The sequence below is a fragment of the Prosopis cineraria genome, unplaced genomic scaffold (genome assembly GCF_029017545.1).
Source record: "Prosopis cineraria cultivar Desert tree isolate PC_DT_omini unplaced genomic scaffold, ASM2901754v1 PC7, whole genome shotgun sequence".
NCBI lineage: Eukaryota > Viridiplantae > Streptophyta > Magnoliopsida > Fabales > Fabaceae > Prosopis > Prosopis cineraria.
Genome location: NW_026555338.1, coordinates 15,473,084 through 15,482,554, shown reverse-complemented (window position 1 = coordinate 15,482,554; position 9,471 = coordinate 15,473,084). Strand labels below are relative to the sequence as shown.

Here is a 9,471-nt window from a genome sequence, read left to right as displayed (position 1 = left end):
CTTTTCTTTCACGCGAAGAAATATAATCTGATCAAGGAGGTTTGGAAAAAATTGCTAGAAAAAGCACCAAAAAAAAATTATAAAAAAGACCCAAGAAAAATTACAAAAAAAGTCACAAATTCTCTTATAATTTAAAATAAAATAAAATTAAACTTATTAAAAAATTTATTTAAATAAAATAATTTTTGAAAGAAAAAAATTTATTCAGTTAAATTTTGTGGGTCATAACACTTTGTCTTCCACATCAAAACAAGGTAAAGCAATTTGTTCAATTTCACATTTAATAAAGTCAGGTACAACAACACCACCTAAATCCCGCCTACTATCAATAATCACACTACCTACCGTTCTATTTTCCATAGGAGTAGGGGCTAGTTGGCTTAGCTTGGCATTTAATTCTGTGTTAAATTTGGGATTCAAGCATCTCACCAATAGTCAATTCTGGCCCTATTTGCAGCCTGCCATTGAATGTTAGCATCAAATACTTGTCTACCAGCCAAAAGCTACTCCTAGCCCAAGAGGCATGAGCGCCTTTCTTTGCGGTCATAAATGAACCTTCGGGGAGGTAGATTCCCTTAATTAAACGAAACAATAAAGCATTTGGTTCAGTTAAAATTCTCCAACAATGTTTGCCAAGGAGAGCTAAGTTGAATTGATGAAAGTTCCTGATTCCCATCCCTCTCCATCTTCCCTTTTGTCATAACCTCCCAAGATTTCTGGTGAATTTTCTTACCTTTTCCTGTTACAACCCACAAAATATCAGAAATAATACTATCTAACTCTTAGCAAGTCTTCTTTGAGTATTGAAAACAAGCCATTGAATAAATGGATATAGCATTAGCCACAACTTTAATTGAGGTTTCTTTGCTAGCTTGTGAAAGGAATTGTTCATTCCACCCTCCAATCATTTTCCGTACCCTATCTCTCACAAAGGCTAAAGATTTAACCTTGACTTGCCCCACAAGATAGGAAGGCCAAGATAGTTTACTAATTGTTCTTTCTTGCCCCTTACATAAAGTTTTATTTTGACCGAAGTCCCTCACATTTAGTTTACTGATTGTAAATGTTATAAAATAAAACTACTTTTTTTGGCCAATTTTTTGATAAAATATTTGAACAAAAATTGAAAGAGGGAAAAAAAAATTGATTAGGTCCACACATGAGATTTTATCATTCAATGGGTTTGAAATTAAGCTTCAATTTAATTGTAGTTGAGGAAATTGGTACCTTATTTTACAGGAAAATCATGTGAATTCATCAATAAATTTATAACTCAATCAAGTTTTAGAGTCCATAAGTTGCGCATTTAATGATTATTAGTTGCTTCATTGATTAGTAGGTACGAGATATATATATATATATATAGAGAGAGAGAGAGAGAGTACCTTTTCTTGTCAACAATATGAAAATGGTTACATTTAACGGTAATAATGCAACAAATTATATACCATAAAAATATTAAAGGATCCAAAAATTATAAATAATGACCAATAAATTTTTTCAGTCCTTTTTTGTAACTTTTGAGATCCTTTTTCTATCATTTTCTAATCAACTAATGGTTAAAATTATTTTTTTATTAATGGTAGGAATTAGATTCCACTGTTGTTAAAAGTTGAAGGGGAATATTACATAAAAGATGAATTTATATTCTTAAATGCTTTTGAATATATAGTTTAGGAGCCAATTTTCTCATTTACCCAAATTATTAATATTCAAAAAATTAAAATATTTCATTGTTATTTTTGTCAAAAAAACTATTAAAAAAGTTTCTTTAAATTGTAGAAGTTTAAATGATTACTGCAAAATTTAATTTGTTATACTTGTACTCTATTCTGAATATTAAACAGTACTTTAAATTATCCAAAAATTAAAACCGTGAATATCAACGTTTTATTATTATTTTTTCGTCCTAAAATGTTTTAAATTCCAAGGCCCACTTGCTATTATTATCAACAACGTAACTTTTAGTTGAGGACTTGTATCATTAGAATTATATATATATATATATATATATGGATGTATATAGAAACTTTGTGATTACCGTCGCCAAGGACGTATTTGTGTTTCCATTTTGGATCAGTTTCTTTTTCTCTCACAGTTATTACCATGAACCTCTCCTTCCACAACCTTCCCAGGACTACTCGTCTCTCCCCATGTTTCAGAACCAAACACGTTTCTTCACCTTCACGTCTTAATGCACATAAATTCTCAAACCTCGATGCAGAGCTTGACTCAAAAATGGTGGAGGGTTTGGTTCAATGTGATGCCAATTTTGCACCATTGACTCCTATAACTTTCTTGGAAAGAGCAGCCAATTTCTCTGCTGATGCAACCTCTATCATCTATAGTGATTCCAAAAAGTATAATTGGGCTCAAACTCATCAACGTTGTTTAAAACTTGCTTCTGCTCTTGCTGACTTGGGGATTTCTCGCGGAGATGTGGTGAGTCTTATTATCTATAGATCCACAGTTATATATACATATGTGCGTGTTTGTATGCTTTCTTTGTTTTTTTTTAATCAATATGGTTTATTTATGAGACGATTCAAATTCTGGTTTAGTTAGGAATCCGTAGAAATTAACTTTTTCTTGCTGCTGGATTTTTTTTCGTGAGAGACACCTAATGGAGTGATATGTGGGAAACCAGAGAAAATTAAATCAGGAAATATTACAAATAATGCATTAATTTCTCAAGGAAATACTACGAGAATACACATGGAAATTTTTGGGCGTTTTAAAATAGTATCTTGATTTTTTGTCTTTTTGATTGGGGTGTCCGCAGCTGGTCAACGTTCCTTTAACTTCACCCTTTTGCTACGGTCAAAGGTTAAGGCCAAAAGAATCAAATGGCTAAATGTACAAAACTCTCAAAAGCTTTAAAACAATTGCATGCACAGAATGGAAAGCTTAACATTTAACCTTCCTAACCTTTTATTATTATTATTATTATTATTATTATTATTATTGCCATGGACTCTCTCGCTATTACTCATATCCTATTTATAAAATACCTTTTAGAAATAATTTTTGGTCCAAAATAAAGGACACCTTATAATAATTACATCACTTTTTTAAATTTTATCCCTTATTGATTAGTGTGAAGATATTTAATATAATTATATTATTATTTAAAGTCAGGAGGTAAAACTGAAAGTACATCTCATTTTTTATGGTATTAAGAAAAAACTAACTTTTCTTAAGATGCATAAAATAGTTGAAAGTGTCCTAAAATAAGAATAGGAGGAAATATTTCTTAGAAGTTGTCATGCTAATAGAAGTTGTCATGTCCAATTAAGGAAAAAAATCTATTATTAGGAACAATAATAGATAAATGCGAATAAACTTTTTATAAAAGCTATTATTAGGTTACATCAAATACCACATTAGTTTCTAGGTATATTTTGTTAATATAACATGACAACTTCTGTTAGTAAAATAACTAAAAATTAATAGCATAAGAGTCTATAGTAAAAAATTTAAAAAATTAAAAGTTAGAAAAGTTAATTTTAAACTTTTAAATATGAATGAGATTTTGTGCAGCTGTCCAAAGTTTAAGAGAATTTCATATATTTTAACCTTAGTTAGTACCTCTGAAAGAATATCGATGTTAATGATCAGCCAAATCAAACGAAATCAATTATTAGCTAGTAAAAATGGAATATATTAAAGATAGGTGCACAATTATAAAATATATCTTTTTCACACACATAATAAATTTGATAAAAATTGTCAACAAAAAACATAAATATATTAAAATAATAATAATTTTAAGAGTTTAGAAGCATAAACAATATTATAAATGAATTATAGAAATATGATTTCACTATCTTCTAGATATATTATTATTTATTCGACATTAAGTTAGGGGTGGAGATGTGGGACCAATAGGGGCCACATCCTTCCTAACTTTTTAATTTTTTTTATTAAAATTTAGGGGTTATATATTTTCAGCCTTAAGTTGGCATATTTTAGAAATCTTGAGACACAAGATGAAATTCTCGTTGCAATTATATAGTAGTCTTTTACACATATGTAGTCCAACTGTTTCAAATCTCTTGAAGATATAGGTATCATGGGATCTATTTATTTTTAACAAGATAATGTTACAGTTGCTCTTAAAACATTAATGTCATTTGATTTGGCTTTTATTTTATATTTGATGAAAGGAATTATAAAAATTATTACTAATAAATTTTGCCAATGACTGCAATAAAAATTTCAAGATATATTGAATTCTATATGCTTGATATCTATTATAAAATTACTTATCCAAACATTAAGCAGTTATGATTAATATATATTTTTCTAGAAAAAAATATTATAACCAAATTATTGAAATTTATTATATAAATGGTTTTTACTATGATATACTTAGATTTCATTGATACAAAGAATGTGTGACAATTGAGCAATGTTACCATATTGATATATTTATTTACTATAATTATCAATTGAAAGAATTAAATAGTAAATTTAATAAGTAAGTAATAGAGTTTTTTAGATTAAATATAACATTAGATCTTAAGAACACATTTAAATTATTCAATGTTAATATGAAGATAAAATCTTCGCACATTTAAAGACAGATTATATTGAAAAGAAAATTTTCAAAAAATTTATTGTATCATGATAATTAAATATTGTTATGCCATGAAAAATTAATGAGCAAAACTTAAAAAATTAATATATATATATATATATATATTTGTTATATATATAATTGAATATAAATATATATGTTGAAATATTCGTAATTTGATAGTGATATATATAGATTTAATTTTTTTTTATTCTCATATATATTTTGTCATCTCAACCTCCTAATAAATTTTTTTGACTCCAGTGCCCCTGCATTAAGTTAAAATTTTAGAGGCATAATATTAATTATGTAAAAATTTATATAAAAATATTAATTAGGTAAATATAGTTTTGATTTTATTTGATAGTAAAACGACCATATGTATATGTATAGAGAGATATTGACTATGCATTGTGCATCAGGATTTTCAAAAGGAAAAATTACGTCGAATGGCCTTGGAAGGAAAATAAACACATTAAATGTTCAATTTTATCAATTTGAAACCTTATATAAACATCTAATGTTATAATTAATTTAAAAAACTCTATTATTTGCTTATTGAATTTACTCTACAAGTATACTTTTAGTCCTATAAATTTATATAAGGTTTTAATTTGATCCTTTAATTTTGTAAAGTATCTTTTTAGTCATTTAACCTTAATATCGTTAATTTCAAATAATTATTTTTTATGTTAATTATTGTTATTTTGAAATATTAAACTTAATATGTTAACATTCGAGAATATTTTGTCAATATTTGAAAGTTTAATATAAAAATTTGTTGGGACAAAACTAACCATATTAGGATTAAAGGACTAAAAAGACACTTTATAAAATTAAGAAACTAAAATGAAATGTTGTGTAAGGTTAAAGGACTAAATGTATACTTTAGCCTTATTATTATTATTATTATTATTATTATTATTATTATTATTATTATTATTATTTAAGAAAACTACATTGTGGACCCTCTCATGTTTCTGAATATCTATCCACAACTGACTTTTCATGAATTCATAAGTAACATTACAAAAATTCACAAGTGATTATTCTTAAATTCACAAGTGATCATGTATGTATTCAAGAAACTATCTATCCATTCACAATTGATTTGTCATATATTCACAAATAATCTTCCTTAAATTCACAAAAACTTTCCCTAAATTCATGAGTGAACTTATATAGATTGTTTTAATAATTAGAAGTATTTTAATTGTTAATAAAGATGGCGGTCCTTCTCTAATATTTGAATATTTTGATGTTTCTAATTGTCATTAATATCTTTACAAGGTCCCTAATTATCATTTGCCCATCATTTCTTGGAAGCCCAAAAGTCAACCGTCATCTTATAGTCCTGATGTTATCTTCCATTCACAACCAATCATCACTAATTTACAACAAATATTTGGCAATTTGTAGCATGATGATATGGAATTGATAGCTCAATCACGTTAGCAAACTGTAACATGGTATTCTTTTTATTTACAATTGATCTTCAATAATTTGTGAAAGATCATCAAGAATTTACAACTCAGCTTACTAAGGAATTTGTTCCTTCATGGTGCTTTTCTAATTTTGGAGGCATTTAATGTTTCTGGTTCCTTTATAGATTTAATGTCATTTCTCTTTTTGTGTTCCTTTCTAAGTTCTTCTTACATCCTTCAATTGTCTGAGTAAAAAGTCCTTCTTGTAGTACTCCTTTGTCATTTTGGTTTGGGTGGTTGAAATTATAATATATTTTTTTTCTTTTGACAAAGTCATATATGTTAAATGTTTTTTAAGTAATGTACCCGTTGCAGGCACTTTTTTCATTGCTACCTTTTATTTTTTTCTCTAAACAGGTTGCTACCTTATGCCCTAATGTCCCTGCAATGTATGAGCTACATTTTGCAGTACCCATGTCAGAAGCAATTTTATGCACTCTTAATGCACGTCTTAGTTGAGATATGATTTCAGTCCTGCTAGAACATTCACAAGCAAAGATCATTTTTGTTGACTGCCAATTACTTGAAGTTGCAAGAGAAGCACTAAATAACCTACTAAGAAAAAGTGTAAAAAAATCCCTACTTTAGTTCTAGTCTCTGATACTATTCACCCATATGCCATTGATACTACTTTAGTCAACTATGAATATTAGAAACTATTAACTACTGGGAATGGTATGTTTGACATTGTGAGACCACAAAGTGAATTTGATCCTATATGTATAAGTTACACTTCTGGCACCACATCGAGGCCGAAAGGGGTTATTTACAATCACAGAGGTGCGTATTTAAATTCTCTAGCAACTGTTCTTCTCTCTGGAATAGGCTTTATGCCTATTTATCTTTGGGCTGTTCCTATGTTTCATTGTAATGGCTGGTGTCTACTTTGGGGTATGGCAGCTCAATGTGGGACCAATGTGTGCCTAAGGAAAGTCTCTCCAAAAGACATCTTTGAGAATTTGTTCAAACATAAGGTGACTTGCATGGGAGGAGCTCCAACAGTTTTGAACATGATTGTGAACTCTACAATAGTTGATAGAAAGCCTCTTCCCCACAAGGTAACAGTGATGACAGGTGGTTCTCCACCACCACCTCAAATCATATCCAAGATGGAGGACATTGGATTCAATGTTTCTCACATTTATGGCCTAACAGAAACATATGGCATTGGAACTTCATGTGCATGGAGACCTGAGTGGGATTCTTTGGCTCCTGAAGAAAAATACAAAAGAAAAGCAAGACAAGGAATTCCTCATGTGGGTTTGGATGCAATTGACATAAAAGATCCTAACACAATGGAAAGTGTTCTAGCAGATGGGAAAGCAATTGGTGAGGTCATGTTTAGAGGAAACACAGTGATGAGTGGGTATTTGAGAGATTTGAAAGCAACAAAGGAAGCTTTTAAAGGAGGGTGGTTTCATAGTGGTGATTTAGGAGTGAAACACTCTGATGGATATATAGAAATAAAGGATAGATTGAAGGACATAATAATCTTAGGGGGAGAAAATATAAGCTCAGTGGAGGTTGAAACAATTTTGTATAATCATCCAGCAATTCTTGAAGCTGTGGTTGTGGCTAGGCTAAATGATCACTGGGGACAAACACCTTGTGCATTTGTGAGTTTGAAAGAGGGGCTTGATGTAGATGCTCAAGAAATAATCAATTTTTGTCGAGACCATATGCCTCATTTTATGGCTCCAAAAACAGTTATTTTTGAGGATTTACCAAAAAATGCAACTGGGAAGATACAAAAGTATATTTTAAGGGAGAAAGCCAATGCCATGGGTAGCCTTATTGGATCATCAAATGTAATGGAGAATCAAAAGTTGGCTGAAAAGTGAAAACTATGGGAAGTAAGAATGATGGTTATAATCAATAAAAGGTTTGAAAATTACATGAGGTATAGCTTAAATAATGTAATGTGTCATTGTTAATGGTAAGGGGTCGTTTCAATTTAAAGAAATAGAGTTTATGCATTAATGGCGTATCTACACATGTAAAATTTATTTCCTTTATGTTCACTCATGGAAAATATAACCATTAGTTGTTTTGGGCTGAAAAGCAAATCCTATTGTCATGGTTAAATATTAAGTGAATTATTAATCCTTGATCTCTGTTTTTTTTTAAGATTAATCCTTGTTCTCTAGTTATGCAAATTATCGATCATATCAGCCTGGATCAAAATTACAATATTCACATTACTAGAGTGAATAAAAGGATTACATAATGAAAACACTAGTGCCACAAAAAAGATAAAAGATGCAACCATAAATTTGACAATTATAGATGTGAACAATGTGGTTAGAGCCCAAGCAGAAAATGAGAAATCAATTATTTGATAGTGTTCGTTTAACCTAATTTTTTGATAAAATTATTTGGGAAATGACAATTAAGTCTTAAAAGAGAGAATTACTGACAATTAGGTTTTTGATAAAATTTTCTGAAAATAAGTAAGAAATATTGATTTGAATAACTACAAATTTAGAAGTTTCAATTGCAAAATAACATTTAAATTCTATATATAACTTTCAACTTACAATTGGAATTCTTGTTTGCAATTGTTTAAAGGGAAAACCATTTTGTTGGTACCTGTAGTTCTCCCTAATTTTTAATTTGTTACCTATATTTTTTTGTCTTTTTAATTTATTCCCTCCTTTAAATTCTACCCGTTAAACATGTTACCCCCTGCAGATTTGGAAATCACCCAAGGGACTTACAGAGGAGGAGACGACGTTAACTCTAAAACTTTGAGAAAGATGCACGCAAGTTTGAAGATCCAAGGAATCCTAACTTGTTTTGAGCAATTTGGCAGAACGTGATAGGATGCATGTGAGCTTCAACTCGATTCATTCAGGAGAATAGGGATCTTAGCTCACCGAAGAGCATGGTTGCATATGAACAAGAACTCAGTTCTCCGAAAAGTAACAGGGTAATTTAGCTTCGTCTCCCTGTGACAGGTCAATCTAATTCCCCAAGAGGGCTTGCAAGTTGGAACATGTAAGCTTTGTCTATTTGTTTGTCAGGCTTCATCTTTGATTAGGGATTCCAATAGCTGCTTACTTGTTGCTTCTTATAGGCTAATTCCAAATGTCTTCAAGTACCTCGTGAAACTATTTAAGCTTAAACTTTGACTTCAAATTTGTGGTTTGCTAGTCTATTTTTCGTTAGTGTTCTCCCGTGAGTATTTTTCTATATGTACAATGCGTACTTGATAATTGAAGCTACATTTTGACTTACTAGTGCTACTCACAACCTGAACTTTAAAACCTATAGACCATATTCCCCTAGTCATTACCAAAAAAGAAAAAAACTGTTGGTTGTGACTTTTTGTTTCAGTCAAAAGTCATTGTTAAAGGTTTTTAGTAGCGACTTTTTACTGGCAAAGAGTCGCCACCAAAAGTAAACTAT

The 9,471-nt window shown here is 29.7% G+C and overlaps 1 pseudogene; it reads left to right on the top strand.

The window, feature by feature from the left end:
* The first annotated feature begins 2,059 nt into the window (after window positions 1-2,059).
* LOC129315435 (isovalerate--CoA ligase CCL2-like) lies at window positions 2,060-8,113 on the top strand (annotated as a pseudogene).
* Window positions 8,114-9,471: the final 1,358 nt, after the last annotated feature.